The sequence below is a fragment of the Bufo bufo genome, chromosome 5 (genome assembly GCF_905171765.1).
Source record: "Bufo bufo chromosome 5, aBufBuf1.1, whole genome shotgun sequence".
Lineage (NCBI taxonomy): Eukaryota > Metazoa > Chordata > Amphibia > Anura > Bufonidae > Bufo > Bufo bufo.
The window spans coordinates 94,599,833-94,613,182 of NC_053393.1; positions in this window are offsets into that span (position 1 = coordinate 94,599,833).

Below are 13,350 nucleotides of genomic sequence, written 5' to 3' on the forward strand. Positions count from 1 at the left end.
ACTGTGTCACCAATGAAAATAATACAATAGAGGGAGGGGGGGCCGCACACTGTGCCACCAAGAAATTAATACAATAGAGGGAGGGAGGGGGGGCCGAGGGGGGTCTGCCCCCTGCTGCCTGGCAGCCCCTGATCTCTTACAGGGGACTATGATACGCACAATTAACCCCCCTGAGGTGCAGCACCTGAGGGGTTAATTGTGCAGATCACAGCCCCCTGTAAGAGATCGGGTGCTGCCAGGCAGCAGGGGGCAGTCATGTACACAGTTCTTAGTATATTCTAACTTGAAGCGTCCCCATCACCATGGGAACGCCTCTGTGTTAGAATATACTGTCGGATCTGAGTTTCACGATCTAACTCATATCCGACAGTATAGTCTAACATAGAGGCGTTCCCATGGTGATAGGGACGCTTCAAGTTAAAATATACCATCGGATTGGAGAAAACTCTGATCCGATGGTATATTAACTCCTGACTTTACATTGAAAGTCAATGGGAGACGGATCCGTTTGCAATTGCACCATATTGTGTCAACGTCAAACGGATCCGTCCACATTGACTTGCATTGTAAGTCAGGACGGATCCGTTTGGCTCCGCACGGATCCTCCAAAAATCAAGGAAGACCCACGGACGAAAAAACGGTCACGGATCACGGACCAACGGAACCCCGTTTTGCGGACCGTGAAAAAATACTGTCGTGTGCATGAGGCCTAAGGCTACGTTCACACAGCGCTGAAAGAAAACTGATGCAGAATTGACATCAGTTTTTTTTTGCATGTGTTTCTTTTCCTGACGTTTTTGGTGCAGTTTTGGCAAAGATTTTCATTCAGTTCCTTTCAGTAGAAATTCTGGATGTGGATTACACGTAAATAATGGACAGGACACTTCTTTTTTTCTGCGGTGCGGTTTTCAAAACTGCAGGTGAAAAAAAAAAAGAAGTGCTGTATGGTTTAAAGGGGCTTTCCGGGAGTTTAATGCTGATGACCTATCCTCTGGATAGGTCATCCATATGTGATTGGTAGGGATCCGACACCCAGGACCCCCGCCAATCAGCTGTTTGAGAAGGCAGTGGCGCTCTCAGCTTTCAAAACAGCACCTGGAATTTGTAATGGAGTGTAATAAAAAATGTATTATAGCTATTGAGTTATTTAATGAAATCCATCTGTATAGCGCCACCTGCTGTTTGCCTAATTTCTCTGTCCACCTCAGCTAGGTGGACGCACATGCTCATGTTCCATCCTTCAACTGCCACCAGCTGCAGCAAAAGGACACACACCCTGAGCTGCCAGACTGAAATTATAATGGTAATAATAGCAGAACAATTGGGGCAATAAACGAGGAGATCTCTGGATCCATGTGAGGTACAGGGCTGGTTCTAGCTTTGTTAGAAAGAGATTGTCCTGTATGTACTATATGGTGTCTGAGCCTGATTTTCATTTTTTACATTAACCATGCAACCCATTTAAAGGGGTTGTCCTGGCTTTTACTATTGGTGACCTATCCTATACTCAGGATAGGTCATCAATATCAGATCGGCGTGGTTGCCGGGTGTCATACCCCCGCCAATCTGATATTGATGACCTATCAGCTGTATGAGGAGACGGCACGTGACCGCCCGTCTCTCTTCCTGTTCACCGCTGCTGTCTATGGAAAAGACCATAGACCGCAGGAGCAGACAGGAAGAAAGAAGGCCCCTAGACGTTCATTGATCACATGGCCCAGGCACAGTTCAGCCCCATAGAAGTATACTCAGATTGGGTCACTGTCACTAGTGGAGTACCTCAGGGGTCAGTATTGGGCCCTATTCTCTTCAATATATTTATTAATGATCTTGTAGAAGGCTTGCATAGTAAAATATCAATTTTCGCAGATGACACTAAACTGTGTAAAGTAATTAACACTGAAGAGGACAGTATACTACTACAGAGGGATCTGGATAGATTAGAGGCTTGGGCAGATAAGTGGCAGATGAGGTTTAACACTGAGAAATGTAAAGTTATGCACATGGGAAGGAATAATGCAAGTCACCCGTACATACTAAATGGTAAAACACTCGGTAACACTGACATGGAAAAGGATCTAGGAATTTTAATAAACAGCAAACTAAGCTGCAAAAAACAGTGTCAGGCAGCGGCTGCCAAGGCCAATAAGATAATGGGTTGCATCAAAAGGGGCATAGATGCCCGTGATGAGAACATATTCCTACTACTTTACAAATCACTGGTCAGACCACACATGGAGTACTGTGTACAGTTCTGGGCTCCTGTAAACAAGGCAGACATAGCAGAGCTGGAGAGGGTCCAGAGGAGGGCAACTAAAGTAATAACTGGAATGGGGCAACTACAGTATCCTGAAAGATTATCAACATTAGGGTTATTCACGTTAGAAAAAAGACGACTGAGGGGAGATCTAATTACTATGTATAAATATATCAGGGGGCAGTACAGAGATCTATCCCATCATCTATTTATCCCCAGGACTGTGACTGTGACGAGGGGACATCCTCTGCGTTTGGAGGAAAGAAGGTTTGTACACAAACATAGAAAAGGATTCTTTACGGTAAGAGCAGTGAGACTATGGAACTCTCTGCCTGAGGAGGTGGTGATGGTGAGTACAATAAAGGAATTCAAGAGGGGCCTGGATGTATTTCTGGAGTGTAATAATATTACAGGCTATAGCTACTAGAGAGGGGTCGTTGATCCAGGGAGTTATCTGATTGCCTGATTGGAGTCGGGAAGGAATTTTTTATTCCCCTAAAGTGAGGAAAATTGGCTTCTACCTCACAGGGTTTTTTTGCCTTCCTCTGGATCAACTTGTAGGATGACAGGCCGAACTGGATGGACAAATGTCTTTTTTCGGCCTTATGTACTATGTTACTATGTTACTATGTTACTAAGTGAATGGGGCTGAGCTGCAATACCAAGCACAGCCATTATACTATGTACAGCGCTACTGCGAGCACCGCTGCTTTCTCATACAGCTGAACTAAGGATAGGTCATCAATAGTAAAAGCTCGGAAAACCCCTTTAAGTCTCGTGTAGTGTACTCATCCCTGTGATGTTAATTGATTGTGGCCCCCACCCTATCCGCCCCCACCCCTTTGCACAAGGATTTGCAATTTGGACCTTGAAAATAACCTGCTACAGTCAAAACTGGTTTGTAAGGCCTCATGCACACGACCGTTGGGTGTTTTGCGGTCCGCAAAACACGGATGGCGTCCATGTGCGTTCCACAATTTGCGGAACGGCACGGACAGCCTTTAATATAACTGCCTATTCTTGTCCGCAAAGCGCGGACAAGAATAGGACATGTTATATTTTTTTTGCGGACCACGTAACAGAGCAACGGATGCGGACAGCACACGAAGTGCTGCCCGCATCTTTTGCGGCCCCATTGAAGTGAATAGGTCCGCATTTGAGCCGCCAAAATTGCAGCTCACATGCGGACCAAAACAACGGCCGTGCGCGTGAGGCCTAATTGTGTTTTCCTAATTCCCATTTAGCCTCAAGGGAAACTTATTTAAAAAGGGCAAATAGACTTTCAGAAACTTTCAGAAGTCCCACCCTGAAAAGGAGTTGCCCACTTGTCTAACAGAAGAACAATGTTGTATCCTGACGCACTATGGTAACGAAGAACAGCTTATTTGCTGACCGTTGCTCTGTAGCCTCCATTGTGGACACTACTTAGGAGCTTACCATGGGTGGGATTCTAGTTCTGGTGTCTTGAACAAGAGATGGTTGATGTGATTGCTCAACCCTTCTTCTCACATAGACTTTTCATCATGTCAGCAGGACATCATCCCACTTGCACATTGAGATGTGCTGTTGGCAAGTAAACCTTTTTGCAGCCAACAAACCATCAGCCATAACATGATAGCCACTTGCTTGATATTGTGTAGGTCCTCTCGTGCTGCCAGAACCATCTAAGCATGGACTCAGCAACACATCTGAAGGTGTCCTGTGGTATCTGGCACGAAGATGTTAACAGCGGATCCTGGTGGGAGACTCCATGGATTGGACTTGAACATCTACCACATATCACAGGTGTTCAGATTTAGGGCTGAAGCGACATTTGACACACAAAAATCCTCGATGCAAGATTCGTTTGTGTCATGTGACCACGGAGCTGGAGTGAAGCGCTTGCTATTACTCACCGCTCCGTGGTCACCCGCGGGCCCGTATCGCGCTGCACTGGATCCTGACACATCGTCAGGTCATAGTGCACGTAAGCGCGCACTATGACCCGCCGCTGTCTGATGTCAGGAGGAGCTGTGGAGCTGCGCCCCTACAAGAAAGGTAAGTATTTCATTTCACTGGCGCTGGGGACATGGCACTGAAGGGGGACAGACCTCCTGACGAAGTCCTTTCCTGGCAAAACGTGCGTCGAGGTACAGCTCTGTCCAGACATCCGGTGCTTCCACATGTTATGGGTAACTAATGCACTCCTATCTTCATCTAGAGCGTCTTTATGTGGTTGTCATTCTCTCAACATGCTACCGCTGCCATGTCTTCGCTCTGTTTACACCTTATACTTGTGACCTAGCCTTCTTTTCACCATTGCAGGCTGGCCATTATTATTTTTATGGGCTGGTAGACACGGCACGGGTGGCAGCTAATATGATGTACACTTAGGATATGCATTTAGTTATATGTTACTTTGGTAATTTTACATCAGACCCACCAGAATGTGGCTTAGCACCTAGGATTTTCTGGTCTGTTCCCCTGTCAGTACGGTGTATGAGAGGGTGGGGACTGCTGCTCTGATACACAGGGCGTCCTATCCTCCCATGACCATGTGCCTTATGTTATTGTATGTTTATCTCATGTATTAATAAAACTACATATATTTTATATAAGTGTTTTCCTCATTCTTTATGGGGTTATTGGTTTGGTTCTTTTGGTCATGGGGACAGCCTGGTGGCACTGAAGGCACTGGGGGAGGGGGACATGGCAATGGATGGCATGGAGGGGCAGATGGCACTGGGGGAGTGGGGGACATGGATGGCATGGAGACACTGGGGGAGGGGGACAGATGGCAATGGATGGCATGTAGACACTGCGGGAGGAGGACATGGCCATGGAGGGGCAGATGGCACTGGGGGAGTGGGGGACATGGATGGCATGGAGACACTGGGGGAGGGAGACAGATGGCAATGGATGGCATGTAGACACTGGGGGAGGAGGACATGGCAATGGAGGGGCAGATGGCACTGGGGGAGTGAGGGACATGGCATGGAGGGGCTGATCTGATGGCAGTGAGGGACATCACATGGCAATGGATGGCATGGAGGCAGTGGGGGACATGGCAATGGATGGCATGGAGGGGCTGATGGCACTGGGGGAGTGGAGCTGAAGGCACTGGGGTGGGGGAGAGCTGAAGGCACTGGGGGAACTGAGCTGATGGCACGGGGGGAAGCTGATGGCACTGATGGATAATGGAGCTGATGGCACTGGGGGAACTGATGCACTTAGGCTGAACGCACGGGGGGAACGAAGGGTGTTGGGGACTGATGGCAGGGGGTCTGAGTTTTTATAAAGGAAAACAGTCTATTTATTAATTTTTTTTTTCTTATTAGATTACTCGATTAATCATAAAAAATAATCGATAGAATACTCGATTTCTCATATAATCGTTTACTGCAGCCCTATTCAGATTGACATCTGGGAAATTTGGAGACTAAGTCAACACCTTGAATTCTTTTTCATGTTCCTCAAACCATTTCTGAATACCTTTGCACTGTGGCAGGACATATTATCCTGCTGAAAGAGACTACTGCCATCAGGGAATGAGATTGCCATGAAGGGAGGATGTACTTGGTCCATGCAAGGTTCAGATAGATGGTACATGTCAAAATAACATTCAAATCCAAGGTTTCACAGACAAACATTTCCAAGGGTATGATACCATGACTACTAGCTTGCCTTCTTCCTATACTGAATCCTGGTGCCATATAGGGCTGAAACAATTACTCGATTCAATCGAGTAATTCGACACAAAAAAAATCCTTGATGCAAATTTTTTGCATCAAGGATTCGTTTGTGTCATGTGACCACGGAGCGGGAGTGAAGTGCTTGCTATTACTTACCGCTCGGTGGTCACCCGCCGGCCCGTACCGCGCTGCACTTTCAGCCCTGACACATCGTCAGGACATAGTGCACGTATGCATGCACTATGAACCGACGCTGTGTGACGTCAGGACGGCAGGGCAACACGCGGAGAAGAAGACAGAGGAGCTGTGGAGCGGCGCCCCTACAGGAAAGGTAAGTACTGGCACTGGGGGGGCAAGCTGATGGCACTGGGGGGGGTAGCTGATGGCACTTAGGGGGACAAGCTGATGGCACTGGGGGAATGGAGCTGATGGCACTGGGGGATAGTGGAGCTGATGGCACTGGGGGGAACTGATGCACTTGAGTTGATCGCACAGGGGGGAACGAAGGGTGTTGGGGACTGATGGCAGGGGGTCTGATGAGTTTTTATAAAGGAAAACAGTCTATTAATTATTTTTTTCTTATTAGAGTACTCGATTAATCGTAAAAATAATCGGTAGAATACTCGATTGCTAAAATAATCGTTTACTGCAGCCCTAGTGCCATATCATCCCCAGGTTGCGACACACATGCACCCAGCAATATGATTCATAAGACCAGGCCCAAAGCCTCATATGCAACCAACTACTATGCACTGCGTGTTCTGGCACCTTTCTGTCATAGTCAGCATTCACTTATTCAGCAGTTTGTGCTACAGAGCATCTTATTATCCCATCTGAATAAATGAGCCTTGGATGTCCAAGACCTTGTTGCCAATTTATTGGATGTCTTTCCTTGGACCACTTTTGGTACATACTAAACACAGCATACTGGGAACACCTCAAAAGACCCCATTTGGGAGATGCTCTGTCCCAGTTATCTAGCCATCACAGTTGGCCCTTGTGAAAACTACACAGATCCTTACACGTGCCCATCTTCCTGCATCCAATGCATCATCTACAAAAACTGTTCACTTCCTTCCTCATATATTTCACCAATCTTATCATGAGATATACAGTATATACAGATATGAATGTGAATTGTAAAAATGTTTCCTATGTGAAAATCAAGTTCAGGCCTTTATATGTTGTAAAAGGAATGTATGCCTGTAGCAGTCAGATCATTTGAAAATTCAGAGAAAAGTAATGGGTAATTACATTGATTTAGTTACAAGGGTTGGCCAAGGTTTTTACAGTGATGGCTTATCCTTAAGATAAGCCATCATTAGTAGATCAGCTGAGCAGGGTGAGGAGATAAAAAAAAAAAAAAGGAACAACCTCTTTAAAATTTACCTCCAGTGATATCAAGATTTCCTGAAATCCTCAGGAACAAGAGCATCTCCTCACTGTTATTGTTATAATTTATTGAATAGGTTGATGGTACTCAGATTCTCTATAATGCAGGTTAATAGGGGTTCTTGTTGACCTCAATATAGAAAACAAATACATCAATATCAACCTCCTCTATATGTAGCTGTTCTAGGGCTCAAGCGCGTTCTAGGTCATCCATTTTTGGCCAGCGGCCTCCAACAGCTTACAACAGACTGGATGTTCAGATTTCAGTTGAGATGTTGGCAGCATTTGGGTGACAGACCTAAAACATTCTCAGCAATCATTGACAGTTCGCTTACAGGGTTGTGTCAGATTTTTGGAGCATAAATCTCTGAACAATGCCAAAAGAGTCTCTCCGCTGACAGCTGTCACGGTCCCTCCTGTGAGAGAGGTGAGAAGATCGGATAGACTTGCTGCACGTGAGGCTATCTGACAGGTCTCTCTGTTTTCCTCTATGTATGTTGTTGTTTGGCAGAATCTCACCTCTCCTCAGGTGCCCTCAGTGATGAGGCTCTATTTAGATCCGCCTCACACCGCTGACCATGCGGTTGATAGTTTCTGCTTGAAGTTGCTAGTGCTGGTTTGTCTTGGATCTCCTGCTTCTCCATACATCTCTAAGCTAAGTACTTGTTGCCTTCGCTGTTTCTTATTATCTGGTGTGTGTGTGTGTGTGTGTGTGTTGTTTCAGGGCTTTAGGTATCCAGCGTATGAGTATTTCCACCATCAGGATTTGCTCATACTGGCAGGAGTTAGGGAAAGGCCTAGGGATTACTAGGAGGTCACCATCCCTCTTCCTTAGCTTTTGAGGCCTAGATTGTTGTCTATTCGTTGTAGTGTGTATTTGGCGTTTTCCCTTCCCCTGTGACAACAGCTATCTCCCCAACCCTCCACAGCTCGGCTTGTCTGAGCATGCATGTGTTGTGAATGGGTTAAAATAGCTGCCAGACACCTCTGGCAGTGGATTATCTCCCTGAGAACTAAGGGATCATAGGTGGAGAGTCTGGAGGCCCCAAACACATTTGTTGGTCAGCCCATCCTACCAAAATCGGTGGGTTCATCTCATGTGTATGTCCAGCTTAAAGAGGATCTGTCGTCAGATGTATACCTATGAAACTGGCTGACCTGTTACATGTGCGCTGGGCAGCTGAAGGCATCTGTGTTGGTCCCATGTTCATATGTGCCCGCATTGCTGAGAAAATTATGTTTTAATATATGCAAATGAGCCTCTAGGAGCAATAGGTGCGTTGCCATTACACCTAGAGGCTCGGCTCTCTCTGCAACTGCTGCGCCCTCTGCACTTTGATTGACAGGAACAGGCAGTGTAAACATCATCACTCCTGGCTCTGTAAATAAAAGTGCAGAGAGAGCCTCTCTGTTGAAGGCCCCTTTCAGACAGGTGAATCCCACACTCCGGACTCACAGCTTGAGTACGCAGCAGCTCCCAACCCGACGTACGTCACACTAAGGCCCCTTTCACATGAGCGAGTATTCCTCGTGGGTAAAATGCGTGATGCGAACGCATTGCGCCCGCACTGAATCCGGACCCATTTATTTCAATGGGTCTGTGTACATGAGCGTTGTTTTTCACGCATCGCTTGTGCGTTGTGTGAAAATCGCAGCATGTTCTATATTCTGCGTTTTTCACGCAACGCTGGCCCCATAGAAGTAAATGGGGATGCGTGAAAATCGCATTGCATCTGCAAGCAAGTACGGACGCGATGCATTTTTCTCGGATGGTTTCTAAGAGATGTTGTTTGTAAACCTTCAGTTTTTTATCACGCTCGTGAAAAACGCTTCAATATGCATTGCACCCGCGTGCTAAAAACTGAACAACTGAATGCAATCGCAGGCAACACTGAATGATCTTGCTTGCGAAATCGTGCATTTTTAACTGAACGCATCCAGAACGCATCCTGCGTAATCCGTATCGCTCGTCTGCAAGGGGCCTAATAGAATCACATATCATTGTAATGATTTATGATTCTTTGTAAGAACTGTGTAAAGTATACTGCTACAGATGGATCTGGATAGATCGGAGGCTTGGGCAGAGAAGTGGCAAATGTAAGGTTATGCACATGGGAAGGAATAATGCAAGTCACCAGTACATACTAAATGGTAAAACACTGGGTAACACTGACATGGAAAAGGACTTTACTGGACAGTAAACTAAGCTGTAGAAACCAGTGTCAGGTAGCTGCTGCCAAGGCCAATAAGATTATAGGTTGCATCAAAAGGGGCATAGATGCCCGTGATGAGAACATAGTCCTGCCACTTTACAAATCACTAGTCAGACCACACATGGAGTACTGTGTACAGTTCTGGGCTCCTGTGAACAATGCAGACATAGCAGAGCTGGAGAGGGTCCAGAGGAGGGCAACTGAAGTAATAACTGGAATGGGAGGACTACAGTACCCTGAAAGATTATCAAAATTAGGGTTATTCACTTTAGAAAAAAAAAGACCTAATAACTATGTATAAATATACCAGGGGTAAGTACGGAAATCACTCCCATCATCTATTTAGCCCCAGGACTGTGATTGTGATGAGGGGACATCCTACACGTCTGGAGGAAAGAATGTTTGTACACAAACATAGAAGAGGATTCTTTACGGTAAGAGCAGTGAGACTATGGAACTCTCTGCCTGAGGAGGTGGTGATGGTGAGTACAATAAAGGAATTCAAGAGGGGCCTGGATGTATTTCTGGAGCGTAATAATATTACAGGCTATAGCTACTAGAGAGGGGTCGTTGATCCAGGGAGTTATTCTGATTGCCTGATTGGAGTCGGGAAGGAATTTTTCCCCTAAAGTGAGGAAAATTAGCTTCTACCTCACAGTTTTTTTTTTTTGCCTTCTTCTGGATCAACTTGCAGAATAACAGGACGAACTGGATGGACAGATGTCTTTTTTCAGCCTTATAAACTATTTTACTATGTATCCCTTAAGGCTGTTTCACACGAGCGAGTCCATTGCGGGAATCACGCTCCGTGTGTGAGTGGGATCCTCTGCTCTGGACTAGTAGGAGCGCACGGCATTATCATGATTTATAATGCTATGTACCTCTGCTTGACCTTATTTCTACAGAATCATACTGACAGCTTTATGTCACTATGATTCTGTGGAAAAAAGGCCATGCAGAGACTCATAGCATTATAAATCATGATAATGCTGTGCGCCCCTGCAAGTCCAGAGCAGAGGATCCCACTCACACACGGAGCGTGATTCCTGCAATGGACTCGCTCGTGTGAAACAGCCCTTAGGGTTCTGTAATGTATTGGATAACACTGACAGAATTATGTCAGTGTTATAAAATACATTCCAGAACTGTAAGGGCTACATAGCATCATAAATTAATATAATTCTATGTGACCCTGTCAGTGCGGGGAGGTCAGGACGGGAGCTGCTGCATACTCACGCTGCAAGTCCAGAGTGTGGAACTTGCTAGTCTCAAAAGGGGCCTAATGGTAACGCCCCTGTTACTCCTAGACGCTCATTTGCATATATTAAAACTTATTTTTTTTCAGCAGTGCAGGCACATATGACCATGGGACCAACACAGATGTCTTCAGCTGCCAAGTGCACATGTAACAGGTCAGCCAGTTTAATAGGTATAAACCTGCCGATAGATGTCGTTTAACCCATGTACGGTGGAAGTCATCATTTTGAATATGGGGCCCACCTATGAGTGGCCACTGTAGCCGTCGACTTTCTGCTTTTTCAAACAGCAAAGGCCTAGGACTAATGTCTTCCATTCTTAGGCCCCTTTCACACGGGCGAGTATTCTGCACTGATGCGATGCGTGAGGTGAACGCATTGCACCCGCACTGAATACCGACCCATTCATTTCTATGGGGCTGTTCACATGAGCGATGATTTTCATGCATCACTTGTGCGTTGCGTGAAAATCGCAGCATGCTCTATATTCTGCGTCTGCAAGCAAGTGCGGATGCGGTGCGATTTTCACGCACGGTTGCTAGGAGACGATCGGGATGGAGACCCGATCATTATTATTTCCCCTTATAACATGGTTATAAGGGAAAATAATAGCATTCTGAATACAGAATGCATAGTAAACTAGCGCTGGAGGGGTTAAAAAAAAATATAAAAAAATTTAACTCACCTTAGTCCACTTGATAGCGCAGCCGGCATCTCCTTCTGTCTCCTTTCTTCAGGACCTGGGTAAAGGACCTGTGGTGACGTCCCTCCAGTCATCACATGATCCATCACATGATCTTTTACCATGGTGATGAATCATGTGATGGACCATGTGACGACCGGAGTGACGTCACCACAGGTCCTTTACCCAGGTCCTGAAGAAAGGAGACAGAAAGAGATGCCGGGCTGCGCTATCAAGTGGACTAAAGTGAGTTAAATTATTATTTATTTATTTTTTAACCCCTCCAGCGCTGTTTTACTATGCATTCTGTATTCAGAATGCTATTATTTTCCCTTATAACCATGTTATAAGGGAAAATAATACAATCTACACAACACCGATCCCAAACCCGAACTTCTGTGAAGAAGTTCGGGTTTGGATACCAAACATGCGCGATTGTTCTCACGCGAGTGCAAAACGCATTACAATGTTTTGCACTCGCGCGGAAAAATCGTGGGTGTTCCCGTAACGCACCCGCACATTTTCCCGCAACGCCCGTCTGAAAGAGGCCTTAAGGTTAATCGCAGATATTTAGCCCTTCAGATGCCATGGTCAAATGTGACCATGGCATCTGAGCGGTAATCTCAACCATGAAAATGCAGAAACTTCCCCCAGCTAAGACCGGGGAAGCTGTAACATTGCAGTGATAGGCTGGAGCCTGCTTGAGGCTCCAATGCCTATCACTAGTATATTCCAATATAGGCCTGTAGGTGGCAGCACTGCATTGGAATATACTGATTGTTGTTTTCTGTACTCGATAAATATCCATTACACAATATAAGTGGCAATATAATGATTGTGGGAAAAAATAAATAAATATATATATATATATATATATATATATATATATATATATATATATATAAAAATCACACCCCTGTCCCCATATTAACGTTGAAAATAAAAATGAAGTATTGCCGAATCTGAGAACGTCTGTCCTATTAAAATTTAAAAATATTTATCCCGTATGGCGGACAGCATAATGGGAAAAAAAATTAAAATGGACAAATTTGCCATTTTTTTTGTCACTTTACCTCCCAAAGAAAATTGAATAAAAAATGATCAAAAAGTCATGCACACTCCAAAATGGTATTAATGAAAAGTACAGATCGCCCAGCAAAAAATGAGACCTCACAATGAGACCTCCATTGGCGTGAATATAAAAAAATGTATAGGGGTCAGTGCATGGCAAAAAAACCTTTATTTTTTTTTAGTATTAAAACACAAGAAAAACGATACAAATGTGGTATTGTTGTAATAGTACTGACCTGGAGAATAAAGGTAACAGGTGAGTTTTACCACATAGGGAGCACCATCATAACAAAACCCATAAAACTGTGATGGAATTGCGAATTTTCTCAATTCCACCACATTTGGATTTTTTTCTTCCAGCTTCCCCCTACATTGTATGCAATATAAAATGGTGCCGTTAGAAAATACAACTTGCCCAGCAAAAACGAGACCTAATATGGCTATGTGAATAAAAAGATAAAAAAATATGGCTCTGGAAGGCAGGGAGAAAAAACAAAAAAACTGAAACGAAACATTGCCAGGTCCTCTAATGGTTAAGAGATACAAAGCCTTCTGTTAGGAAATCTGTGATGGTTCAAGGTCCTTGACTTCACCAGTATAATTGTCTCACCTGCATTTATGAACTACTGTATCTAAAGAACCTTTAGGACTAGATTGCTATTCCTATAGATTTTTGTTATCTTGGTTGAGTGAGAACATACACAGTTATAACTGGCCTATAGAAGTGTGATTTACTACAAGCCGCTCCCCTGCATGACTTGTAATACGATAGTTTATGGGTTCTGACGTCTGCACACCTACTGACATA